At 52.1% G+C, this 25,959-nt stretch overlaps 1 protein-coding gene and 1 long non-coding RNA gene across 2 annotated transcripts in view; one reads left to right on the forward strand and one right to left on the reverse strand.

The window, feature by feature from the left end:
• KLF13 (KLF transcription factor 13) overlaps window positions 1-25,959 on the forward strand; it is a 50,600-nt gene that overhangs the window by 8,165 nt on the left and 16,476 nt on the right. The window lies entirely within an intron of this gene.
• Window positions 1,580-3,526, reverse strand: LOC128315885 (uncharacterized). The gene is made up of 2 exons (XR_008299012.1): window positions 3,373-3,526; window positions 1,580-2,358 (listed from the first exon to the last, which is right to left on the reverse strand). It is a non-coding gene; the product is annotated as an uncharacterized LOC128315885 (long non-coding RNA).

Consider the following 25,959-nt stretch of genomic DNA (forward strand, 5'->3'; position numbering starts at 1 on the left):
TAGGCACTTGATGTAAGACAGAGAAATCTTCACCCAACCAAAAGCTCTGTCATTTGGCTACACTTACACACACGTAAATGTGCTGTCTGGTTTGATGTTGCATCCAAGCCCGGAACGTGTTTACATGGGACCTGTGATTCTGGTTCATTTACTCAGTTTGATCTCAATTCCGTCTTCCAACATCTGTGGATCAGCCCTGTGCCAGTCAGCCTTCTTGGAGGCATGGAGTCCCCTCAGCTGAAACTAGGCTGTGGTAAAGAGGTTGGTCATCTGGCCTGCTATCCCCCTTGCCCCTTTTAGTGTGCCCTGGCACTGGTGTGCCTTCCATTCAGCTCCTGTTCCCCTTCTGCCCCAGGGCCTGGACATTATCCCATTTGCTGTTGGACATCGTGTGCATGGTCGGGGGAGCAGCCTTGACCAGTCCATAGTTTTAACTAACATCATCCTGGACAAACAGAACAGAGGGTACAGGTTTTTATTTTGGGGTGTGTGTGTTGGGGGTGGGGGCGTCTGTTTATTGTTCTTCTTTTTTGAAGTTCATCACACAAAAATACTTGCTAACCAGGAACTTGGCCACACTCCGTGGCGATTGGCCAGTCTGTCCCAAGGTGACCTGTTTGGAAAAGCACTGAGGCTTGATGCCTCAGATTAAATGTCCCTGTGCTGCTGCCACAGGGGTGTGGCCTTCCTGAATGGGTGGGTGACCCATGGTCTCCTGAGCACAGGGTACAAGCTCATCTCCTTGGAGCTAGAGCCCAGGGAACATCATGGAAGAGCTTTGCAAGAAATAGGGGCCCAAATTAAAAATCACTCACCAGAGAGCACATGGTTCAGTACCTTTGTTGGGCTCCTGTCCCAGGAGCTTCTGAAGGTGGAGTTCTGGCACATGGCTGTCTCCTGCAAACATGGGGCCAGTTGGAAGGAAGCTTGGGAATGGGGAGAGGATGAAGTGGGCTTAGAGGAGCTCAGGGGGCTTCCTGCTCCCTACCCAGGATCACCACATCGACGTGGAGGGGTATCAGCAAGGCGATGGCTAGACAGCTTGGCTGGTGGTCAAGGGCCTAAATTGGGGCCTTCTGACACTCTTGTGTTAGTAGGACTGATGTCATTCTCCTTGAGTATGTGTAGGACCCTGTATACTTCCTCTCTGATTTTTTCACTTGTCTTTAACTCTCTTTTATGGTATAAATGCTTGCTCACACACACACACAAAGGATAAAGGGAACTTGGTTTGGGGCTAGAGGTAGAAGTTAGTTAATGGCAGATCAAGAATAGAGGTTTTTGCAAGCAAGTGTTGGGAAAGAGGAAACAGAAGAGACATACTTGAGCCTTAGAGCTCAACCCTTTAGGGGAGAGAAGTAGGGGCCTAGGCGCCCAGGTGTGTCCTTGGCACAGAGTGATGTTTGACCTGGGCCATTGGCTGGGCTAGTTGTTCAAGACCATGTCTGGGATTAAGGGAAGGGTCTGGGAACTGGGGGTTGGCACCATGGGTGCACCTCAGACATCTTACCGGTAACAAACTCAAATGTATTTTCATTGAAGGAGAAATAATAAATGTTAATTTATTTTTTTTAATTACATAGTTGCCCTTGTAACAAGTGATGGACAATCTGGCTACTTAGCAGTCTGTTGTCTTAGTTTACATTCTGCTGTCTGCTTCCCTGCCTTACTGCCTGTTGGCCTCATTCCCTCCACTGGCCACATCTGGTTTGTCCACTATTCATTGTGGTCCCCATGTCTCTCCCCACACCCCTCCATGGTCCGGGAATACTGAATGGCGGGTGGTGGGGTAGGTGGGGACCTGGGCCCTGGAGACACCATGCACTGGTCCTCTCCATCCCATCATGGAGATCTTGCCTGCTCCTTCCAGTGGCTTCACATTCTGGATTTCCTTGTGCTTATTCATCAGTTGCCATTTTTGTCTCTGAATGGTGTGGTGGAGGAGGCGGCCCCTCATAGCAGCCTGTGGGGACCCAGAAGGGACTCCTGCTTGCAGCCCTGTGTGTTAAGGGCAGTTTCCCAAGGTTTCCTAGTCTTTTCCAGAGTGCATCTTTTTGGCTGCTTGCGTGGCATGTCCTGCTTTCTAAAATTACTTTGCTGATTGGCCATAGGCCTCTGGGGTGAAGAGGAGGGTCCAGGGGCTTTGCAGGATGCTGTCTTTTATCCTGAGGAGATGTAGTATCAGAATTTTATGCCATTCCCTCTCTGTTGGGGTGGGGCTAGGGTCTGCCATCGGAGGCCTTATGCTGTCCTGGTGGTGAGCACAAAGGTCATTGTCTTGAGTTGCTGTTAGGTCTTTGGGTCTCAAAGGAAATCCAGCCTCAGCTTCTTCTAGGTTCTGATTTGAAGCTGTTCTTCCTTGATGGTTGGTGGGTGTTACATGTTAGCATTTTGCTTTGGATGGGTTGCCTCATTCTGAAGTGTACTAACTTTAGCCTTTGAAAAACTTCCACTTTCATTTCCCTTTCCCTGATCTCACTGGTCTCCTTGAATCTGAGCTGAGACTCCTTCCCACACTCAGGCCCTCCTGTCCCACATTCAGTACTGCACCATGGCCTCAGAAGACAGATATTTATGTGTGTGCCTGTGTGTGCCTGTGTGTGTGTGTGTGTGTGCACGCGCACACACGCGCATGCACTGTCAGCTGCCCCCAAAGCTCAGGAGATTGTTCCTTTGGAAGTAAGCCAGTCACAAGGCATCTGGCCAGGTGGTACAGGCTGCAGCAGGGATGGTTTCTTCTTCATGACCCCCAGTGGGGCTGTATCACCTCAAAGCCAGGGCCTTGCAAGAGCAGAGAAGGAGGGAGTAGTATGTGCTGGATAGGGTGGGGACCCAGGAGCCAAGCTGGAGGGTGTGCAGTCCAGGTCCCTGGTGGAGTTCTCCTTCTCAGGCCATTCTGCCCTTGACCTTTTTCACCGGGGCAGACAGTCTGGTATGGGGGCCTGGATGAGGCCAGGTGCATGGAAGCTCTTTGCCTACCCAGCCGAGTGTGCAACCTGGTGTGCCCTCACTTCTCATACTCCACCACCACCTCCTGCTCCTTGCTTCCCCTCCTCTTTCTCCCCTTTCCTACTGTTCCCTGCCCACCTCCCCCTTCTCTTGCTCCTTTCCTTTCCTCCCTTCCCTCCTCCCTCCTTCCACACCCTTCTGCTTACCCCCTTCCCTCTCCTCTCCATTTTCTCCCCCTCCTTTCCCTTCCTCCTCTTTTTCCTCCCCCTCCCCTTCCCCCTCTCCTCTCCTCTCCCTCCTTGCACCCCAGGACTAAGCACATTTTTAACTTGCTGTCAGGGGTTTCCAGCCCACAGGACTAAGGCAGGAGGGTGTACTGGGGGAGTAGGGCCCCAGGAACTTGAGGAGAACCAGTGAAGATACCTCTCCTTTGTGCTGTAGCCCAGGCTCAGCCTGGGAGACCCTGTGGGGAGGCTGTGGCTTCCTCCTTGCACCCTGTGGGGATGCCCTGGCAGCTCTTCCCTGGGAGGTAGCCTGGTGGGCTGTCAGCCTCCTACACAATGAGAGGTAAACAGTGGGTCACCTTGGCAACTGGTGGAGCTGGGGCTCAAAGTGCTTGTGGCAAGAGAAGTTCTCATTGTCTCAAGTTTCTGGGATGGCGTTCTGTTTTGATTTTTTCTTTAATTAGCTGGAGTGACTAAGATACCAAAATGACTGACCTGGTTCCTATAATTTCTTAATAAACATTTATATTCCCTTCATAGGAAGAACATTTCTTCCAGTGATTCATTGACTTTTTCTTTTAGACTATGGCAAGGCCCTGGCGAGGCAGGGTGGGGGTGGCACAAAGGGCCCCCACTGCCGACAGCAGTGCCAGCTGGCGAGGGTCCAGGCCCTGGGAGCACTTATGTAAACACCACACCAAGATTGTACTGGTTTTGAGGTTGATTATGTTCCATGGAAAATTTGGGGGCGATGCCTCTCTTATCTTGGGGTATTCAGATCCCCATAATTGGAGCTTCCAGAAGTCCTCTGAGAGACCTGTAAGTCTTTCTGAGCCTAAGCAGTGCTCTTTTCACCCGATGCCAGATTCTCCTGGGAGGCCAAGGTGTGAACTAGTTTTACGTCTTGGTACAAGGTGACGCTTCAGCGTGTTTGCTGTTAAACAGTAACTGCCCATATGTGCGTAGCTTGGGCTGGATGTGCCAGATTGGGTGGCCTCCTGCCACCCTGCTGGCTGTCTGAGGGAGTGCCAGGCCACGCAGGGCCCTGGGAGGTGCTGGTGAAGCTCAGCCCCAGGTTCTTGTGCAGGCCTTGCCCTTTACCTGGGGCTTCCTTGGGCCTCTCTGCTTCATCCCCCTGTCTATTACCCAGTACAGTCACCTGCCCCTATCGAGGAGGAGCCCAGTGAGTACATCAGAAGGCTGAAAGTTGACTTCCTTCATTTTATCATCGGTAGAGGTGATCCAGGTGGCCCTGGCTGGTGGTGTGTCCTTTGAACTGCTCTGCAGTTCACACCTAGGCCTGCATCCAGAGTCCCTTCTTCATCCTGGGCACGCAGGGCCCCTGGGTCCCCTTCTGTCCACATAGGCTGAATTCTTGCTGGGTTGGGCCGGGCTGCCCTGTGGCCTCATGGCCAACACCCTGTGTGTACCTGTGTCGAAAGCATTTCCCTGCAGCGGGACTGTTGCCATCACTGGGGCGGGGGTGGGGGGGAGTTCACCAACCCCAAACTGAAGGAAATGTCTATATTTGTTGCATTTATTTGTGGTGAGTCTTTGGTGTTACCTGTTCATGCACTGTGCCTTTCAGCTTTTCCAGATTTTTCTGTCAGTTGCTGGGCAGCCTCCCTACCTGGTCACTGAGAAGCCTTGTCATCCTTTCTCCCTTTGTATGAGACCTTTTTCAAGGATGTCCGTAGAATTAGATTTTTTTTTTCTTGGTGAAGAATTTACATTTTTTATGATGTTGAAGAAAAAACACAAAGGTGTTGAAATGGCATTGAAGAGTGTTGAAAGTTCAAAGCCCTAATCCATTTGGGAGTTTTGTCAGAAATCCGGTGCGTCTGTGTGCCCTTTGTCAGTCCTAACAATTTGGGCTTTGGACTTTGGGCCCCACCCCACTGCCCTCTCCTCCCAGCAGCAGGCAAGTTTGTGTGCCCAGTGTTACAGTCAGCTCCTGAGGGAGCCTCTCAGTGTTTTTATCAGAGAAAGTCCTTTTTGCCTGATTATGCTTTGTCATTTAAACAGAGGGACTAAATGGAATGTTGATGAGGACTCCAGGCTTTGGAGTGAGAACAGATTGAGCTGGCCAGGGTTCTTATCTGTAAAGCAGGTTGGGGCATGCTGACCTCAGAGGAGAGGAGGAGTGTGTGTGCGAGTAGAATGTGTGGCGTATGCATGTGTGGTGTATGCATCTGTGTTGCGTGGGGGTAGGGTTTGTATGTGTCTGTGTGGTGTGTGTCTATGTGTTTAACCTGCAGGAGAATTTCACCCACTACAGTGATGCTCTTGGGTACCCGAATGAACGTTTTTGCTGCCTTCTCTTTTGAAAAAGGAAAAAAAAAAAGAACAGAACAAACAACAACAGACAATTTAGAACTACTTTTTTGAAACAGGTGCCAGCTCACGTCCCCACCCTCTGGCACCACATGGGGGTGACCCTCACCGGCCTTGTGGCCCCAGCCACGCCCCAGTCCATAAAATGCCTGTCTTGAGTTGTGGGAGGATGAAGCAGGAGCCTGCCACAGAAAGGCAGGTTCCTTGAGCATCTTGTTGCTATGGAGACCTGCTTCCTGGGGAGCTGTGCTCAGGCTAGGGCGGCCCCCTCTCAGGTGAGCCTCATTTGTTACTGGGTAACCGTAAAGGAGCCCTCCCAGGCCCCAGCCAGCTGTACCTGGCCTGACTCTTTTTAAGAAGCAGAAGCAGCTGAACGGGAACCTTGAGGTGGAAGACCCCATCACTGGTCACCAGAGCAGTTATGGGTGTGCCCAACAGCCTGAGGTGGACTCAGGCCTAGCAGCATCTCCCTGCCATGGCGTCAGACAGGTTCGTGGTGACAGACACTGTGCCAGCCCTGCCCAGTGACTCCACCTAAATGGAAGGACTTTCTGAGTCCAGGTGTGCTCTGCGGGAGACTTCCAGAAGCACGATGACTGAGTTCATACCCGCAGCCTAGCTCTTGAGTCCGAGGGCAGCAGAAATCCTGCTTGCCGTGAAACTTGCTTCACCCAACACTCCCAGTGGCTCCTTCAAGTGGAGAGCGCCTGGTTCTGCTGCTAGAGCCGCTTAGAGGCGGACGTGCGCAGCCAGGGAATCCCACTCAGGACTCATATTTGCTATTTTTGTAACTTCCTGGGCTTCTCTGGTTTCAGCACTCATTCTGCTTCTTGTTTGCAGGAGTAATTGCTTTCATGAGCTTTGGGCCATCTGTGGATTTCTTTTCCCCTCTATTTTTTTTTTCTTTTTTGGGGCAGCAATTCTATGTTCGCAGATATGAGAATTGTTTCCTAAAGGGAAGCATGAAAGCGTTCTTGAGGCTGGCTTTTCAGCTGTCGAACCACAGTTTCATACCCTTTTCCTGCTTGCTTTTCATCTTCGTGTGAATGTGTTTGGCATCAAGATGCTTCCTGTGTGGTCTGAGGTGACTATTTTGAATGAATGTAAGGGCTGAGGGCATCTAGTCTGAGATGACACCTGGGCACTAACGTGGCCTTCCTTGCTCTCTCCTGGCATCTCCTTGTTCCAGAGGATATTTGTGAACATTGGGTCGGGGCAGGGGTTCCCTTTCCTTCTGCGGACCCCACCCGGCCTCTCTGCTCAGACAGGAGAGGCCGCCAGGGGCCTGTGCTGTTCCTGTCTCCTGCTCGAGTGGCCAAGTGGGCCTCCTCCCTTTTTGGCTCTGAGTGAGTGGGCTGTGGTGAGACCCCTGAGCTGACCCTTCTGGTTCAGGTGCAGCTGCTATAGCTGTCTGCTCAATGCCACCTGGGAGAAGCAGCGGCCGGGTCTGTGGTGGCCACGTTTGGATGCCCTTCAACGTGTAGAGATAGGCATGTCCCTGTCCTTCTCATAGGGGTGGGGGAGCAGAAGCCAGGGCTGTCTGTGCAGCAGCCTGGACAGGTGCAGTCTCCAGTAGAGGTGGCTGACCTGGCCTCTGCAACCTGTGCTTTCCCAGTCAGCACCCTGGGTGAGTGGGGAGATTGCCTGCAGGGTGCTCACCTGTGTGGAGAAGGCAAGGGGGCTGGAGGGGTGTCCAGCCTCCTGTGGGGCCCAGCGTGGGGAAGCATTTCATCCAGTAGCTGGCCTGGGTGCTCAAGAGCCCTCACAGGGCATGGGCCCACCTGTGCTAGCCGCATCCTGGGCTACAGTGGTGTAAACTGGATTTCATATGTTAGGGTACAGTTTTCAACAACGTGGAAATGGCCTGGGAAATTTTCCTGCTTATACTGCCCGTTGTCGAGAGCTGGCCAGCCCTGGGTGCTCAGTGTGCTCTCTGGGTTTTGGAGGTTCTGACTCTGGGCTGCTGTGACTCCATGGAAGTCATGCAAAGGCCCAAGGCAGAAAACCCCAGGGCGTCTTGGGCTCTCAGGCACAGAACTGGTGTCGCCTGTTTCCGAATCAGCTTGGGAAGGCCAGAGGTGTCTGCCGTCTCAGTTTTTCTGGAGGGCAGAGTCACCCCTCTGCGGCTCCTGCCCAGCCCCGGGGTGCTCCATGTGGTCATCCTGCTTTAATGTATCTTTGTTGAGGGAGTATCTTGTCACTGCCCCCTCTGCACCTCCTTTTCCTGTGGCTGAGTTTTGTGTAACAGTCTCCTCCCAACGAGGCAGGTCACACGGATTCGAGTGAAAGGCCCACGCCTGCCCAGCAAATACTCGTGGCACAAATAACTGGCTCTCTGAGATGACGTTGACCTTGGGGGATGCTCCCTGCTTTTATTCAAATGTTTGTGTCCACCCCCCCGCCCCACCCCAGATTCTTATGTTGAAATTCTAATGCCCAATGTGTTGATATTTGGAGGTGGGTCTTTTGGGAGGTGATTAGGTCATGAGCCCTCATGAACAGATTAGTGCCCTTATAAAAGAGGCTCCCCCGAGCTCCCTTGCCCTTTCTTCCTTTTGAGGACACAGTGGGAAGACACCAGCTATGAACCAGAAAGAGGGCCCCCACCAGAACTTGACCATGCTGGAGCCTTGATCTTGGACTTCCTGTTCTCCAGGACTGTGAGAAATATATTTCTGCTGTTTGTAAGCTACCCCGTTGGTGGTATTTTGTTCCAGGCTGAGCAAACGAAGATGCTCCCCAACTCCTTTGGGCAAATACTCAGCAACACTTCCCCAACTACCTCAGATTAGTGCCTTGTGCCTTCAAAGTCCAGAGCCTGTCACTCCAACTGCAGGGGCAGGACTTGTTCTCCCAGCCCTGCCCCTGAAGATGGGGGCACTCCAGGTCTATCCTGACAGCAGCCTGCACCTAGTCTCCCACCTGGCCCCCCTCCCTTGCAGCAGGGCTGGTGTCAGCAGAGGAGTCTCCTGAGTATGTCTTCATCACTCCCTTCACCTGAGTTTTCAGGATGTTGACACTTGAAATGGGCTGTGGCTCAGAATTTTCCAAGCATCCAATTCGCAAGGGTTCCAGGGAGGGGATTGGGGGTGTTGAGATCAAGGCCAGGAACCAGCAGCCCCCTAGGCACTCACCAGACATGCTTCCTCAGTACCCTAGCTGGTGACCTTTGCCTTGTGGGGTGGCCTGTCATGGGCTGGGCCCACAGTGCAATGAGGGGTCACCCCCTTCTCAGGAGCCTGGCCTGAAGGTACTGTTCCCACCAGTGAGAAGGGAGAGCACTGGAGGACTCTCTGGAGGACTGGGCTGTCATTCCATGCCCTATCCCAGGGCCAAACATGGTGGTCAACAGGATTTGTTCCAAGAATGTGGGGAATGAGTTCTGATCCTTGAGTTTACAGGTTTTTGTTTTTTTTCTCCTAAAAGCAGTAGAATCTTTCTTTCGACCAAATCCCATGGATTCCAGTGTAGGACGGAGTTGGGAGGATTGCTGTCTGGCGCTGGAGGGATTTTTGGCTGTGGAGCCTTCTGTCACTGAGCAGTCCTGGGCACCCTGCACGTACCCTGAAGACAGTCCCAGTGGGGTTGGCTGTGTTGTCCCGAGGCTAGCATAGGGTCCTGCTTCTGTACCTAAGTGACTTGGGGGAAGGAAGCGAGATGAATGGAGGTCAGCCCCCAAGGCCACAGGTGCAGGCTAACCCTTGGGGCTGGGCCAGGGAGTTGGGCCCTTATGGTCTGTGGCAGGTTCTTCTGGGGTCTGTGGTCAGTGTCCTGTTGCTTTTCAGAGGGTGTCACTCTGGCTGCCCAGGCTTTAATCAAGGGTGATTGGGTTGGGACTCTATGGGGTCCAGCAGGCAGAGGTAGTGATGAGACCCTGGCCAGCGCATGGGGCAGAGTGTGGTGGACAGAGGCATGTAAGGTCACAAGATAGTGGGCAACCATCAACCCACCCTGCAGCCTGGCTTAGAAGCACTGGGCTCTCAAGATGGGAGAGAGAAAGTGGTCAGGGGTCAAGGCGACGGTCTGGTAGGTGTGGGGGTGGGGTTGACCCCGCCATTGACACACACTGGACTGGTGTGTAAAGCTGCATTTGTGGGGTGTCAGCAGACAGTGTCAGGGTGGGGGAAATAAGGCATGGGGTTTTGTCACTCATTCCCTGAATGCCACAAGGGTCCTGGCTCTAGCTGGTGCTTCTGCCCCTTGAAGACTTGGTGTCTGAGTCCAGCACCATGTGACCTCATCCCCACATGCTGCTGTGGGTGGGGGCACAGGGTGGGGTGGGGTGTGGGTGTGTGCATCTCTTGCTGTAGCCCTTCCTTCACCTTGGACACTCCCACCCATCGCACTCAGCCAGGCCTTTCCCTCCTTCAGATGCCTTTTCAGAAAGCAGTGGGGGTGGGGGCAGATCCAGGCCCAAGTGACCACTGTGTGTCTAGCAGTGTGTGATGAGTGGACAAGCCAGAAGTGAAAGAAAGCACTTCAGCGAGTGTGAGGAGAGCCAGAGAGGTGAACTGCTCTTGTGGCTGCCTTTCTCTAGTGCTTGGAGCAGCAGCCCGATGTCCCCGGATGGGTGTACTGTGCCCGGGGGCATCATCGCAGTGATGCCATGCTAGGTCTCCCACAGCCCGTGGCTGCTGTGCCCAGCGGTGCCAGCGTGTTGTCTCCACAGCTGGGGGTAGGTGGTAACCTCTCTGTCACAGGATGGACCACAGCAGTGCTGGGCCAGTGCCCACTTCTGACCAGGGTGTCTGCTCAGCCAACCTAGTGGAAAGTCTTCAAATGTTTTTAACCACTGAAATCCTGTTCTCCCCCACCCCCCATTTATAATGGGCCGACCTCCTTGGCTCCTGTGGCCCCTCACCCCTGCACTCCTACCAGCTTATCATTTCTGCCACCCCATGGATAAAGTTCTCAGCTACTGACAATAATGACGTTCTGATAAACATGCTGTGATCCTGGTTCTAAAGGAAGAGTATCAGAGGGCAGACATTTCTCATGACCTCCCCAGAGTTCAAATGGAGCTTGCGTGCAGAAGGGATATGACACCTGAGTACCCGTGTGCACCCAGCATGAGCCCCAGTCCTGGCACATGGACCCACTGCCCAGTGCCCCTCATGAATCTCCAGCCTGTCCCCATGGGAATCCAAGCCTGTTCTGCACAGGACACCAGGTTGATGATCTCGACTCTGTTGTTTCTGGGAAGATCATCCAGGATCACCCATCTGTGGTTCCAGAAAACTCCCTCTTTGTTTCTCTGAAACTTGGAGATTTCTCTCCCCACCGCCTGCCGACTCAGGAGCAGAGCTGTGGGCTCCTCACTGTGCCGGCTTGGGTCATCCCTCATGGCAGAAGGAAGGCTGCACACCTGGCCCTGTTCTGGCCATCCCCCAGTCACAGTGTGGCCCTGTCTCGTCTCCTACGGGCCCTGTGCTTGGTACCCCTGCACCCCTGTCCTGCTGGTGACCCACTGCCACCTTTCCTTTCTCTTCCTTCTCCGCCTATCCTACCTGGTCTTCTGGCCTCTCAGGGTCCCCGGGAGCTCCCATGCCAGGGGCTCAAAGACTCCTGCTGCCTCCCCCCACAACCACAGCCTCTGCTCTGGGGCAGGCCTCCCATGACGCAATGACCTGCTTTGTCACAGTGGTTCGCTTCCATACCTGTTTTTCTCTTGCAAAGGCATCATCTTCAACTGGAAGAAGAAATGAAAACACCACCTGTGCCTCAAAACCATTCAGTTTCTAGACAGGGAAATGCCAGGCAGTTAGGCCAGGCCCACCCTTGTCCTCCACTCCTCACCACCCTCCCAAGTGCAGTTAAAGTTGGGGGTCAGCAGCCAGGCTGCTGAAGTCAGGGAGGTCAAACTGGAATGGTGATTTGGGTGGACAGTAGGGGAGAGGGGGTGTCAAGCACAGGAGGGGCTCTGGGTAGGAATCTCAGGTCACCTGGCCACTGGTCTTCAGCTGGGTCTGTGGTGGGGTCAGGTCTGGGTCGGGGCGCCAAGCTCAGTAGGTAGGAGGATTTGCAGGCTTGAGAAACTAGATTGGTTAGGTGAGGAGTTGGGGTTTGGACCCCCTCACCCCCACCCCAGAGCTGTGCTGGCAGCACCAAGTCTGAGGAGAAGGCTTCTGTAGCAGGGTCTTGGAATTGCCTGGGAGTCCAGGGCCACCAGATGACTAGTTTCTCTGAGACCGAGCTGGACTGACTGGGAGTGTCCCTCATGCTTGGGGGGGGGGGGGGGGGCTGGTCTTTTCCAAGCCCTGAGCGAGGCTTGTGTAGTTGAGGGGGTGGCGTGGAGGTAGACCATGGGGAGCATGACAGAGGCTGGGTAGCAAAGGGCAAGTCTGTGGGAGGTCTGGGGACCCGTCCGCAGGGAGAGGCATTGCTTGGCAATGAGAGACCAGCCCCGAGGCATGGAGATAGAGAGGATTGTGCTGCTCCTGAGAGATGGTGGGGAGAGACTTCCTGGGGCAGCCCTTTACCCCTGGAGTCTGAGTTGGGTGGGGGAAGCACCAGAAGAGGGGAGATGAGATAGGAAGGCCACATGATTGGGAAACCAAGGGGAGAAGAAGGAAGTGGGTGTCATGGTGTCTGGCCTGTCCTGCCCTTCCATGTCCCCTGGCTTCTGTGCTCTGTGGCTGTGTGCATGTCCCCTCTGTGGGCAGTTTTGGTGCAACACTCAGGAATTTTGTTGGCTTCTCCCAGACTGAACGTTCCTCAGGCCAACATCTACCCCGCCTTCCCTGAGGATGGCCCGCATGTGAGGAAGAAAGGTGGGTTTCCAAATGTCATGTCTGGTGTCTCCTGTGTGATTATTTCCCACCTTGCCTTCTTGACCAACCCTGGAGGATCTGCCTCAACTTTGGCAGCTTCTTCCTGCTCATTCTGGGCACCTGTCATCTATCTCCGAAGGCAGGACTGACCCCAGGCTTTCCTATTGGTGGAGGAAAGTGGAAAACACACAGGACTGGCATGTGGGACATGCTGCTTAGCTCTTGTCAGGATGCCCACAGGAGCAGTCAAGTGTAGAAAAGGAAGAGCATGCAGCAGAAGCAGGCCAGGGTGGTGGGAGGCTCCTGCTACTCTTGAATTTGACTTTGTGCAGAAGTGACAGTAGAACCCAAGGGTTGGGGTGTGTCAGCCCAGCCTGAGTGCTTTCTGGGAAGAAAAATAACATGCATGGCACACACATGCACACACATCTTTATTGAAAGCGATACATGAACTGCAACAATTCAGAAAATATAGAAGAGCTCAAAGAAAAGATTAAGCAGCACACACGGGTTTACCTACCTGAGACCACCATTGCTCGGCCCTGTTCTGACCTCCAGTGAACCTGTAGTTCACAGACACTCACCCCAGGAAGCCCCTCCTGGCACCCACAACATGGCTGACCGTGAGGGCGGTGCACAGCCTGCCTGCACCAGACTCAGCCAGCTTCGTTTCTGGGAGCCCGGGGCTTAGACTGCATGCCAGGCCCCTGTGCCTTGGGCTCTGGTGTACAGCCTCAGCCACTGATGTTGGTTCTGGCATCATCCAGGGCCATTTGTGGAGGCCCGATATTGACTTGGGAACCAAGGAGTGCAGATGTGTGTGGGGCAGGATGCTGTATTCCCTGTGGGCTCATTGCCCCCACTTGAAGGGGCTTTTTGATGCTTGAGTTTGGAGAGTTATGGTCTGTGACTGTAATTCCATTTGGGGGAATCCTGGGATCCATGGAAATGCTGCCCATTGCTTTCCTTACTTGGGCAGGTCCTGGCTTTGGCATTGTTTTCCCAGAGCTGGGAATGGTCCGACTGGGGATAGGCCGACAGCAGGTGGGCCACCCACTGGCCTGGCCCATTTGGAAAGCATGTGTCCTGCTGGGCTGCAGTGGGGGGTAGTGGCTGTTGTGTGGGCTGAATGGTGAACAGTCAGGGGGACCAGGGATTGAAAGTGCACTTGCCCCTTGCTGTGCCTGATTCTGGACCTGAGTCTCCAGGCCCCGACCAGGCATCGGTGGTGTCCAGCCTCTGCTCAGCTGCCTCACCTCTGATACTTCCACAGGCCTCTTGCTGTGTGAACATGCTGGTGGTGAGGAGGAAATGGGTGGCCGCCAGGCCCCTGGGAGCTGAGTGTGGGCCAGAAAGATGGGTGTCAGGAGTCAGGAGCAGGGATCCTTGGGTGTTTGAAGTGCCTTCAGGCCTCTTTCTCCAGGGGCTCGAGGGCTCCCCAGGGCGTGGGGGGAGGGGGGTCACAACTTCCAATACCCTCCTGCCAGTGCAAAGTTGGGCACGAATTAACAAAAAACAGATGAGTTTGGTTGTCCCTGGAATTCCACAGGAAGCTAGACGGTAGAACAAGTGATCAGCCATGTGTCCTTGGCTGAACCAGGAGTACTCCGAGAGTTGCTGAAATTCCCAAGTCCTTCAAGAAGCTCTTACAGAATATGTGAACATTTCTGTGGGTGATGTGGCTCTTCTCCACCAAGTGAAGCCCTACAGAGAATTCCCCTGACCTCCCAGAACGTGGAGGGTGGTGTGGCTTGTGGTCTCTGTTTTCAAGCCAGTATGCAAATGGGAAGCTTGGAAGGGGAAGAGTCTGCCCAAGTCACAGTGGGGAAGTGGGCTTCCTGGGCCCAGGGATCCTGGCTTGGGGAGGGGAGAAGAGGCGGTGGAGCCAGGCCAGAACCTGCCCTGGGCTCCTCTGCCAGGGCCACAGGGGGATGGCTGGGAACTTCATCTCATTACAGATCTCAGGGTGAAGTGTATGAGGTTCCAGGCAGGGATGCTCCCCTTAGGTTCTGTTTTCATCAGATGCTTAAACTTGAGGTGTAGGGAACTGTATCCCCCAGGATGTGGGGTAAAAGAAATGAGGCCCAGGGCTTGGTGCTTTGCACCTGTTTCACCCACACAGTGTTTAGAAAGTGCGGTTTGGCGTGTAAGGCAGCCTCTGGTCTGACATGAAAGGATCCACAGGGTAACTTTGGTCTGGGTACAGCCCTCTAGGCGGGCTTCAGAGGAGGCCTCATGGCCAGGCCGACACCCAGGGCCCAGGGTACTTTGGGGGCTATAGCTACCTTGTCATGGTCTTTCTGTGAGAACATGGGGGTAAGGGTGAGAGTCAGGACACTGGATGGGGGGATATTGGTGGACATCCAAGTGGAGAATCCCACAGCATCTCCAGGAATGACTTGCCTTTCCAGATGACCCAAATCCACCATCCCTGAACCCGTGGCAGCTTCTGAGTTGGGTCTAGTCAACAGTCAGAAAATGCATGCTCCACCCATAGCATGCACTGGGTTTTGGTGCTCTGGGAGGGGGTCAGATGTGTGTTCCTGTTTCTCATAAGAAGTTGGCTTGCTGAGGGACTGATTTCAGTGCAGTGTGTTCATTTTCATTTCCGATTATAAAAGTTGAGCGTGTTCGTGAAAAAGGATTTTGGAAACAGAAAAGTATTAAGACAAAGATTAGCAAAAAGGAGTATCGATAACTTTAATCGCACCTGCCCATGAGTCACCACAGTCAACATTTTTGCCTCTGTATGTTTTTAGTATAAGACTCAGGATTGGGGCTCCTGGGTGGCTCAGTTTTTAAGCATCTGACTTCAACTCAGGTCATGATCTCACAGTTGGTGAGTTCGAGTCCCACACAGGGTGAGCTCTGAGTCCTGCTTCTGGTGAGCACGAGCCCCACTTCAGGCAAAAACATGAGCCCCTGGTGAGCACTGCTTCTCTCTCTCTCTCTTCTCTCTCTGCCCCTCGCTCACTTGTGCCTTCTCTCTCTTAAAAAAAAAAAGACTTGGGATTGTTTGATGGAAGTCCTCTTATGATCTGTACTTTTCCCATGGTAACATTCCATTGCGATCACATCCCTGAGTTGATGACTGGCTCTTCTACCTGCGCTTGCCACATGAACCCTCATTGGTCATCTCCAGTGTCCTAAACAGGCCCTAAGGTCGGGTGGCTGTGACACGTCCAGTGACTTGCTCGTCTGGAATATTTCATGACTGACGGCCATCCACAGTGGGCTCAGGTTCATTATTTTCACAGCATGGACTCCTGGGAGCAAGTAACGGAATGTGCAGTCAGGGGCAAATTGCCTTCTAGAAAGGGAGAACAAACCCCTCCCCCACAGCTGCACAGGCGAGCACCCAGTCTGGCACCGCAGCAGGGAGGGCATTATGAGATATCCAAATGGGTTTTGCGGTGAACCAAGGTCTGTGTTGTGTAGAGTTCACAAAACAAAAGCCCCAGACCCACTCTTTGCCCTTAAACTGTCCTGTTGTATACCCCACCTCCAGACCCTCACAGCTGTAGGGTATGTGGTATAGGTAGCCTCAGACACCAGGGGCCTTGAGATCTAACCAGGGAAGGGTGAGTTTTTCCTACAGCAGCATACAACCTGGGAAGGTGGCTGTTGGGAGCATTTCTCATCTTTAGGGCTCCAGCCACGCCCGGGGGTTTCCATCACTCCTCTTAGCTCTGGGGTCCACCTGGGGCCCTCCATGTGCCCTGAGGGACAAGGACAGGAAAAGGCAGCCTTGGACTTCGAGATGCTGTCTCCCAAACTCCCCTGGTTCCCAGCATCAGCCCTGCTCAGTGCATAGACCTGGTGGCCAGGGTGGTGGCCAGCTGGGCTCTGGTCAGAGCTTGCTGGAGATATAAATGCAGCTCAGGGCAGTCCCCATGGTAGAATGTTATTCTGAGCCCACCAGTGAGGAAGGCCTGGTCAGACCCAAGCCATGCGAGTCCTGCCTGGCCTAGGTGTGGCTGGGGAACAGGTCTGTTGGCAGCTTTGGTGACTGTTGAGATTAGCACACATGTACAGTGGTGCCACTTGGTGTGGCTCCAGCCCCTGGTCCTGGGCCAGCCCCGTGGAAGAGCCTCTGGGCACCTGCTCTGTCCTGCAGACAGGAGCCCCATCCTCAGGGCCAGGGCTCTGTGTCTCCAGGCTCCTGTGTGCTTTAGTGAAAGGCTGTATTAAGTCCTGTGCATCACATGGCCAAGCTGAGTATCCTAGGAGTTAAGGGAGGACATTGTTTCCAGGTCCCAAGCTGCGAGCATCAAGATAGAATCCCAAGACCACTGGGCAGTGGCACTTCCAGTCTGGCTACTTGGGAGTTCTGGGGGAAGGTGGCCCCTGACCATGGAGTGGTGTTGAGGCTGGGCCGTCCTCCCCTTGTCTGTCTGTGGACATCCTGGCTGTCTCTCCTTGGTACAGCCAGGAGTCAAAACTGCTGCATCCCTTGGACTTGGGGCCCAGGGCCCTGGCCTCATAGACATGCCTTGCTGTGGTCAGGGGCTCTGTTGGGCTATGTTGTGTCAGGGTTAGGGGCCCCTAAGTGTGTAGGTGGGCCTTCCAGAGGAGGAAGGGTTGCAGAAAGTGGGGCAGGGGCACTGGGCAAGGAACTGGGCTCAGGGTGGCTCCACTGTTTGGTGGCGGTGTGACCTGGCATGTCACAGACCCTCCTTGGGCTTGATTGCCTGCACCATGATTTAGGCAGTTTACTGGGTTGTGTTAAAAGGCAAGTGCCCATAGGACCAGAGCAGGGGCTGGTGGCCTTGGTTACACGGCACAGTTGCTGGGGGTTTTACAACTGCTCATGCTGGCCCTCCCAGGAGTGGAATTCAGAACCAGACTAATGCCTGGGAACCCTTCCGAACCTTCTGTAACTCACAGCTGTAGGTGTTCTGGCTGTAGACCAGCTCACAGGGAAATAGCAGGAAGTCCTGTGGGAGGAGGGGAGCCCTGGAAGGGTCCTGGGCTGAGCAAAGTCCCTGCCATCTGGCCTGGTCTACCCGCATCTGACCCAGTGTCTGCCTTGGTCCCGGCAGGGGTTGGGCTGCTTCCAGATTTGTTTTCATTTTCAATTCCCTTTATTGCTCAAACCACCTCAGGGCCGCAAAAAACAAACCGTTATCCTCAGCTGACCTCAGATTCCTGGCCTCAATTGTTTGCCGTTTGCTAATTTTAGCTTCTGATCATTTCCACCCTTATCCTCCCCCCACCAAAGGGAGACACAAACCAAGAATAGCTGCTGGGAAGGGGGGCTGTGGTGTTTGTGGCCAGAGTTCCCACAGTGATCTGGCAGGGTGCATGGGGCAGTTCCATGCAGCCGGCCTTCCCCTGGTGGGTGGGTCTGGGGGGAGCCCTCGACGGCAGGACTCCCCTTCCCCCGGCCCCTTTCTCACCAAGAACCCAGCACCCACAGGCATTGACATGCAGAAAAGAAGAAGGACTCTTATCTGAATGTTTCTCCTTTTAAACAGAAACCAGGCTGCTTCTTGGAAAAAAACATCCCTGTAGCCATGCGTAGCATACAGACTGCTAAGAGGCACTCCTCAGAGCTCCCAGACTCCAGGAACAAGTGGACATGCACAGTCTCGGGTCAGATGTGGAGCTTGGCCACAGTGGGGCCCAGGAGACAGCATCAGCCTGGAGGGTCCTGGCCAGGCCCAGTCCCCACCCCAGTGCACTGTGCTCTCCCAGCCATGGGAGCGAACACAGGGCCTATGTAGACCAATTACAGTGGCGAGTCCAGGGCACTGGCCAGGCCTGCAGGGCGTCAACCTGCCCACGGGAGGGCGGGCAGAGAGCAGCCTAGGGAGAGCCAGAGCCAGGATGAAATCCAGGGAGCAGAGTGGCCTCTTGGCGAGGCCTAAGGCAAGTGGTTGCACCCCACATCTGTACAGTAGGGAGAGTGTCAGGCGGACACCCCGATTGAAAGGAGCATGTAACAAATGCCCACAGCCCTAGTAGCCCCTCCATCCTTTTCTTTCCACTGTTTTCAAGGAAATCCCAGACACCATACCATTTTATCCATTAATATTTCAGTTGCTGCACATTTTTAAATCAAGTCCAATGTGTCTAATGCTAGAATAATACTAATTAAACATGAAATAAAGAAAGCCACAGCCTGAAGTCACCCCAGACCACTCGTTAGACTCGGGAAGTGGTGTGGGCCACACCCCTCATGTGTGTGCTTCATTGCAGGCAGAAGGTACCCAGTGCCGAACCGTTTTGGACACAGGTTTTTATCAAAATCGAAAGCAACAGCAACAAAGAACAAAAGTGCTACTAGGGTAACACAGGTACAGAAGTAGGAGGCCCAGCTACCTAGGAAGGGCTTTCCTCTGGTGCGAGGGGATAGGGAGGAGCAAAGCAGGTGTTAGACCCATGCCCCTTGGGTGCCGGCAGGGCCCACACCATCCCACAGCTTCTGAAGGGGTGACAGGGATAGCCTAGTGGTTCTCCACGGAAACGCTTGGCTGCCACAAACGTTAGATCTGTCCCATTTTGTGAATCATTTAAAAAAAAATATTTGGGTAGCTCAGTCAGTTAGGTGTCCAACTTCGGCTCAGGTCATGATCTCGCAGTTCATGAGTTTGAGTCCCATGTCAGGCTCTGTGCTGACAGCTCGGACGGAGCCTGGAGACTGCTTTGGATTCTGTGTCTCCCTCTCTCTCCGCCCGCCCCCCGCTCATTCCCACTCTTTCTCTCTGTCTCTCTCAAAATAAATAAAAACATTAAAAATTTAAAAAAATATTAGAGTAATGCACCAAGTAACACATGTAGCCTAAGGACCAAATCACCCAGCTCATTTTATTGTGATGCACAGGGAGGGACCTGGCTATGCCCTGCTCTCCTGTTCCCTCTCCCAGCAGAGGCCCCTGTTGGCTTCTTCAGTTGCCTCTTGCAGTGTTTACCGCCCTAACTCTACCCTGCATGTCCATGGGGGCTCTGCTCTGTGCTTCAGCTTTGAACATCATGTGTTGACTTCCCATGGTGGCAGATGAGAAGTGAGGTCCCTGTCACCCTGCCCACCCCCAGAAGAGTGGGGTATTTTGCATTAGGTCAGCATTCAGTGTTTACAGATGACCCGGACTAACTGAATGCTAGTTGACAGTGACCCTAGTGTCATATGTTTCTTTTCCATAGAATTAATAGTTGGTCCTTTTGCTTGGTTTTCTCAGTGCTGTCATCCTTGGCTTGTCCCCATGTCCTGTGGCCATGTGGCTCTCGCTGATGTGGAGGTCTCCTCTCCAGACCTTTAACAGCCTCCCAGACTGGCCATTGCTGTTTGAGGCCCTGTTTCCTTGAACCCATGCCTGTGCCTTCTGGTGAAGGGAGAGGAGGCCATGTTGTGGAGACTTCCATGTCTGGAAGTGTTTTGCTCCTAGACTAATAAGTTGCAGCAGAAGTGCTGGGTCCAAGGCTCTGTGTCCCCCAGCGGGCCCTGGGACTCATTCTTGCTCGTACTCCAGATGACAGCCCACCTTCTGTGCTCTCTGGGCTCTCTGGCCTCCTTTTATCTGGAGCTGGAACGGTTGGCTGATCCTTCCCTTATCTTACCTTTTCCTCCTATCATCCATTTACTTGTCTTTCGCTCTGTGTTCTGTGAAACTCTCTGTTCTTTTCCAACCCTGACCTCTGCCATATTCCCCTGTTGTGTCTTTACTTTCAGACTCAGGTTTTTGGATCTCCTTTTATAAGGAGGATCCTATCCTGTCCTTGCTTCCTGGATGCTTCTTACCTCTGAGGATGGCTGACAGCTCTGGAGTTGGCTTCTGCATCCTCTGTGTTGCCTTTTTCTGCTTGCTGATTTGGATCTCTCACCCAGCTGTCCGGGTCAGAGGCTCTTCTCTGTCTGATGATCCTTGGTGTCTGGAGACACTGCCCAGAGGCTGGGTCTGGTGCACAGATGGGCTTGGTGACTTTCCGTGCCTGCCTGTCCTGGCTGCAGGGCTCAGAGGGCTGGGTGGGGAGAGGGCTGGGAGTGGCAGCATGGAGCAGGTGAGCTGTTCCTCAGGCCCCCATTCAGGAGGCTGCCCTGCTCTGAGCCATCTCTGTGGTCTCCAGTCCAGATCCCCCACCTCTCCTGACCCACTGAGACAGTAAATTGTTCTTCGACAGGTACAGGTAAGGCAGGCAGCTGTGTATGAAGTAGACAAAAGGCTGTGATGTGTCTATTGCTTCTTTAACATTCAGGTGCCCCCTTTTTCAGCCCCAGTGTCCCCCCACTGCCGGGGACTCCTGAGCCTGTGGGAGGTCACATTGTACAGGGTCACATGCTTCTTTGCTTTCTCCGCCATCTCTCGGATTTCCAGCCTCCAAATTACTATTGTTTTCTCCTTTCCCTTTCACTTAGTCCTTTAAAATGCCTTTCCTTTCATTTTAGAGGGATCTGGGGATGGGAAGGTGGTGATCTGCTATCTTTATCCAGAGCTCCTGTTTGGCGTGTGGGCCAGTGCAGGGAGGTCCAGGGAGAGATGAGAGGGAAAGATGAGGACCTCCCTCATCAGCAGGAGAATCCCTTCCCACCTCCTACCTCTGCATGGGCCAAATTGTCCAGTCCCTCCAGTTGCCAGTGTCCCCCTTTGGTTATTATCCAACAGTGTTATCCTGGAATTACAGCCAGAGCTACAGTGAGCAATAATCTTGAAGCAACTGAAAGCAGCTCACAGGAAGACAGCTGCCCAGGGAAAGAAGAAGGTCTAAACCTAAGGTTGGTAGCTTTAGGTTTCTTTTTCTCTGGTTACAGATCCCAAACTAGATATCCAGGGCCAGTGTGGGAGCTCCAGGATGCCATCAGAAACTGAGACTCATCACCTCTTTCTCTTCAGTCATTGTTGATGTGTGAATTAGGCTGTGCTTTCTACCCGTGTTATCATGACAGCTGCTGCCTCTACAACCTTGGAACATTCTTCAGGCAGGAAGAATGGTGGCAGGCACATGGTCCTCTTTATCAGGACGAGGCTTATCCAGTGGCTTATCCAGAGCTCATTTGGCTACAGTCAGTTTACAAAGCCAATCCTAACTGCAAGGGAGTCGGAAAGGAACCATTTTTACCTGGTGCATTGTTGCTACAAACTGAAGTCATGTTCTCTGGGGAAAGAAGACACAGAGAACGGGTGCTGGACCAGCTGGCACTTTGCTGTCACTGTTGCAGTTGCTGGGTGACTCCTGTGCATTTGTCCTCAAGGTGGGCAAGCATTGGTCAGAGAAGTGTCCAGCTGGCAAAGGTGACCACTGCATGAGCCAGTGCTCCCAAAGCATTTGAAGAACCTCAGAAATCATGTACTTTCTTCAGCATTTACTTTGTTCCCCAACAAGTGAGGCCGTATCAGCCATTTGTACTGGCTAAGAAGTATTGACTTATTACTTAGAAATGAACTACATGGTCACTGCTATAGTGATCACGACAATTGAGTGAAATGGGTTTTCTCTGATTTATTACCTGAACTATAGTTGTCATGCCTTCTCAGGTTCCTCATGGTGTTTCATAGACTTTCATTGTTTTCCATGACCTTCATAGTTTTGAGGGGTTGTAGCCAGATTTTCTGTAGGTTGTACCTTGGTTTGCATTTGTCTGATGTTTTTCTCATGATTACACTGGGTTTGTGGCTTTTGGGGAAAAATACTAGAGGTGAAGTGCCCTTCTCATCATGTCGTATCAGTGGGAGAATGATATCCACTGATACTTATTTTGTTGCTCAATTGGTCCAGAGTTGGCCAGGAACTCTATCAGGTTGGCTCCTGTGTCCCTTCAACACATCCCCATCATTTTTGTTTTTTGTTCACTTCCTTACTTTCTGGCATTAATAAGATAAGTCAGGTTCATCTTGTATTTTTCTGGCTCTAGTCCTAGAATCAGCCATTTCTCTAAGGAGCCTTGACTTCTGTTATTGGAAATGGTATTTAGAACCCAAGACCTGGGTGTGCTTTCTGCTCTTGGGGTGTTACTGCTTCTAGCCTCTCCCAGTGGATGGAACCAGAAAACTTGTCTGTGTCCCAGCCCATTTATACACACATACCTTTAATAATTTCTCTATCTGGCCCTCTGTGCACATGAGCTAAGCACGCATCACGCTGATGTCTCAGTCTCTGGGCCAGTCCCTAAGGAAGGACTCATTCCCACCTCCCCCTACTGATCTGTAACCTTTGTCTCCAACAGTGAGACACTGGCTCCCACCATTCACCGTGTGGTCACCTGTTTGTTCAGTGCCAGCATTCGAGTGAAGCAGTTTCATAATTGTTTCTGTCGTGAGAAGTTAGAGCAGTGCTAGGTACAGTTGCTTTTGTCTGTGAATCTTTCGGTTTCCAGTCAAAACACTGTTTTCCTAAGTGACTTAGGTCAGCTGCTTTTCCCCACCCCCCTCTGAGAGGCCATGTCATACATTTGTAATGTGGTTGGAATCTGTTGTCACAGTGTGTATTCTGTCCTGGGATCCCCCAACCTCCTTTACATGCTCTAAGTTTGCATACGTTAAAGTGTAAACTGCGATATGCAGTACTCTGGATTTTAACAAATGCAGTCTTGTATCCACCACTCCAGGACCAGGCAGCACAGTTCCATCACCCTAAAAATTCTCCTTTGAGGTCAGCCATTTCCTGATTCCCCAACTCTGACAACCCCTGTTGTGTTTTTTGTCCATACAGTTTTGCCTTTGGCAGAATGTCATATGAATGGAATCATACAATGTATATAGACTTTTGGGTCTAGCTTCTTTGACTTTGCAAAATGCATTTAATTTTGCATAAATTCAACCATTTTTGTGTTTGTGAATCAATAGCTACTTCCTTGTCATCACTGAATAGTATTCCATTGTGTGGATATACCATAATTTGTTTATCCATTTACCTGTAGAAAGTGCTTATTTGTAGTTTTCACTGACTATGAATAAATCTACTATGAACATTTGTGGATGGCTTTTCAACTCACTTGCTAGATGCCTAGGGTTGGGGTTGCTGGGTTGTAGAGTGAGTCTCTGTTTAACTTTATAGGAAACTGTCAACTATCTTATAAAATGATTGCACCACATTCTTGCCAGCAATGAATGAGAGTTCCAGTTGCTCCACCAGCTGTTAGTGTTGTTGGTTTTGGGGAATTTAGCCATTCTCATAAATGTATGGTGCTGCCTCATTGTTTTACTTTGCATTCCTTAATGATGATATTGAGCACCTTTTCCCATAGTTGTTTGCCATCTGTGTATCTTGTTTGGTTGAGTTCAGATCTTTTGTTCATTTTTAAAATCAGATGTTTGCTTATTGTTGAGATTTAAGAGTTCTTTATATATTCTGAATATGAGCTTCCTTTACTTTTGGTCAGCCTCAAATGAACATTTTTATCAAGTAAATAAACCTGAATCTTTAATTGTGGATTCCAGATTCATGTCCTTGTAGTCTGAGAAAAATCTCTGAAAAGACCAACTGAAATGTCATTTCTGGGCTGTCAGCAGCTGTAAGGGCTTGGTGTGCAGTAGATCACATACTCCCAGAACAGGGCTGGTGACAGCACTCTGGCCTCCAAAGCAGGAGAATGCTCCCTTTGAGAGCATGCTCAAAATGCTCCCTGTTCAGCTCAGGGAAGGTGCTCCTGGGTTCCCTTGGAGACAGTTAGTGATGTGGCCATCAGAATAGAGGGGAAAGAAATGGACATGTCTGTTCTTTGGGGTCATGTCACATGAGTCCATGCATCACATTTGATCATCTGGCAGACTATTGCAGTCCAGGATCTGGAAGTGTTTGGTGGTGGGAGCTGATCTCTCTCTGTATGTCTCTTCAGGAGAGTGTGTGTGTGTGTGTGTGTGTGTGTGTGTGTGTGTGTGTGTATGAAGGTGGTGGGGGACCTCTAGAGCCCTTGTCTGGGGTGACTTCTGCCTGCCTGCTGGCAGAAATCATTAGTATTTTATTATTGCTGTTCTACATGAGACCTTGGGAACGGAAATTTTCAAATGTGTTTTGTAACCCTTAGCAAAAGGGGGGAAAACACCTTTATGAAATTTCTGGCATGTGGTCTTTTGACCTTTCCGGGCATGTGCACCTGTGCATGTAAATTAGTGCTACTCCCTCACCAGAGGCCAGAGGTGCTGGGTTCTATGGTAGCAGGCCCAGTTAGTGAGCTGGGCTTTGGGTGAGCTATTATTATTTCACAATAGAAGTTTGTAGTCTATATCCATAAATACACATGTATTATGATGTGTTTATGTCCGACTTTGTGAGATAACATACTACACTCTTTCTGACAGCAAACAGCAGCTCAGTTGAAAAGTGTAGGAATGCAGAACGAACAGTCACGCATGAATCCTGTCTTCCCAAGATAAAGGCTGTGTTTCCTTCCTGCAGCTCTGGCTCTGAGGCATGTGCATTTCCTACAGGCATTGGGACAGAGGGTCTGTTTTCTTGGTTGGAATGAGACTACATATAAGTGGGCCCCTGTCTGTGGCTTATGAGACTCTAGAGAGGGACAGGCAGGCGGCCTCCGTGCCAACCCTTCCTTTGTCTGCCTACCTAACCTCGACACATGAGGGGTAACACCACAGAGCACCCAGTCCCCCACACCCTACCTCAGGGGTGGGCAGCTTGCCCCAGCTTTCACTGGCCCTCCCTTGGCCTCAGGCTGACTCGGGTAGCCTTTGGATCATAGTGTCCCCATGCAGAACTGTTGAAGAAGGGTCACTCTGGGGGACTGTGGGGGCTGGAAAGCAGAGTGGTGTCGGCTTTTCTCCCTGGCTGGTGTCCTCAGGGTCAGCTCCCTTAGTGACCTGTCCACGCTAGGCTGGGGAAGGACATAGGATCAGGGTTGAGCACTAGGCAGGATGTGAGGAGGAAGAGACAGGCTCAGAGAAGCAGTGGGCAGGCCCTGTGACAGGGAAGCGGCTGGCCTTAGTGCCCTGAGCCTCAAAAGGCCCTGGAAATGCTCTTCTTTCTACACCACAGCATGGATTTTTCCAGGTGGGGAGAGGGCCGGGTGGTGAGGGCAGTGGGTGACCACCTCCTCTCTGGCAGTGGAACTCAGATTTACTGAGGAGCAAGGCCTCTGGCTTAATGTTCCAGTATCCTGTTCTCTGCAAGTGGTTCTTTTGAACAAAAGAGTGTTCTTAAAACACACTGGGTATAAATTGTCCAAGTGGCTGAGGCTCTGCTGGGTCCGGTGACCTGGGCTACTGAAGGAGAGGCTCCTCCCAGAGTGTCTAGAGCAGTTCCTCAGCACTTCAGCTGTTCTAGAAAAGGTAGGTCAGTGACTGGATGTTTTTTTTTTGCCCCCCCCCCCCCCACATCAGCTCCCTCAAAAACCAAAAGCATTTTAGAACTATAGAAAAATGATTTACTTGTTTTTATTTTGATTTATTTGCTTTATGAAACCAACTCTGACAAATACATTGTTTTGCTATGTTCTGTTTGAAACTTGTGACTTTTTTTTTTTTCGTGAAGGAAATGGCCCTCTGCTCTGAGTACCTGGAGCAGGCCAGTGTAGGTGCTGGGTCTGCAGGAAGAGCACATGCTCCCCAGGGGCCACGTGCTGCCTCAGGGTGCTCAGACCTTCTCAGACAGGCAGGCAGGCAGGCAGGGCCTCTTGAAAAGGAACTGCCCAGCTCGTCCACATGTTAGGTGCGGCCCACGTGCTGCAGAGGGACTGGTGACTGCCTGCCAAGGTCCCCAGCAGGCAGAGTGGCCCAGTGCAGCTCAACTGG

This window comes from Acinonyx jubatus, chromosome B3 (genome assembly GCF_027475565.1).
Source record: "Acinonyx jubatus isolate Ajub_Pintada_27869175 chromosome B3, VMU_Ajub_asm_v1.0, whole genome shotgun sequence".
Lineage (NCBI taxonomy): Eukaryota > Metazoa > Chordata > Mammalia > Carnivora > Felidae > Acinonyx > Acinonyx jubatus.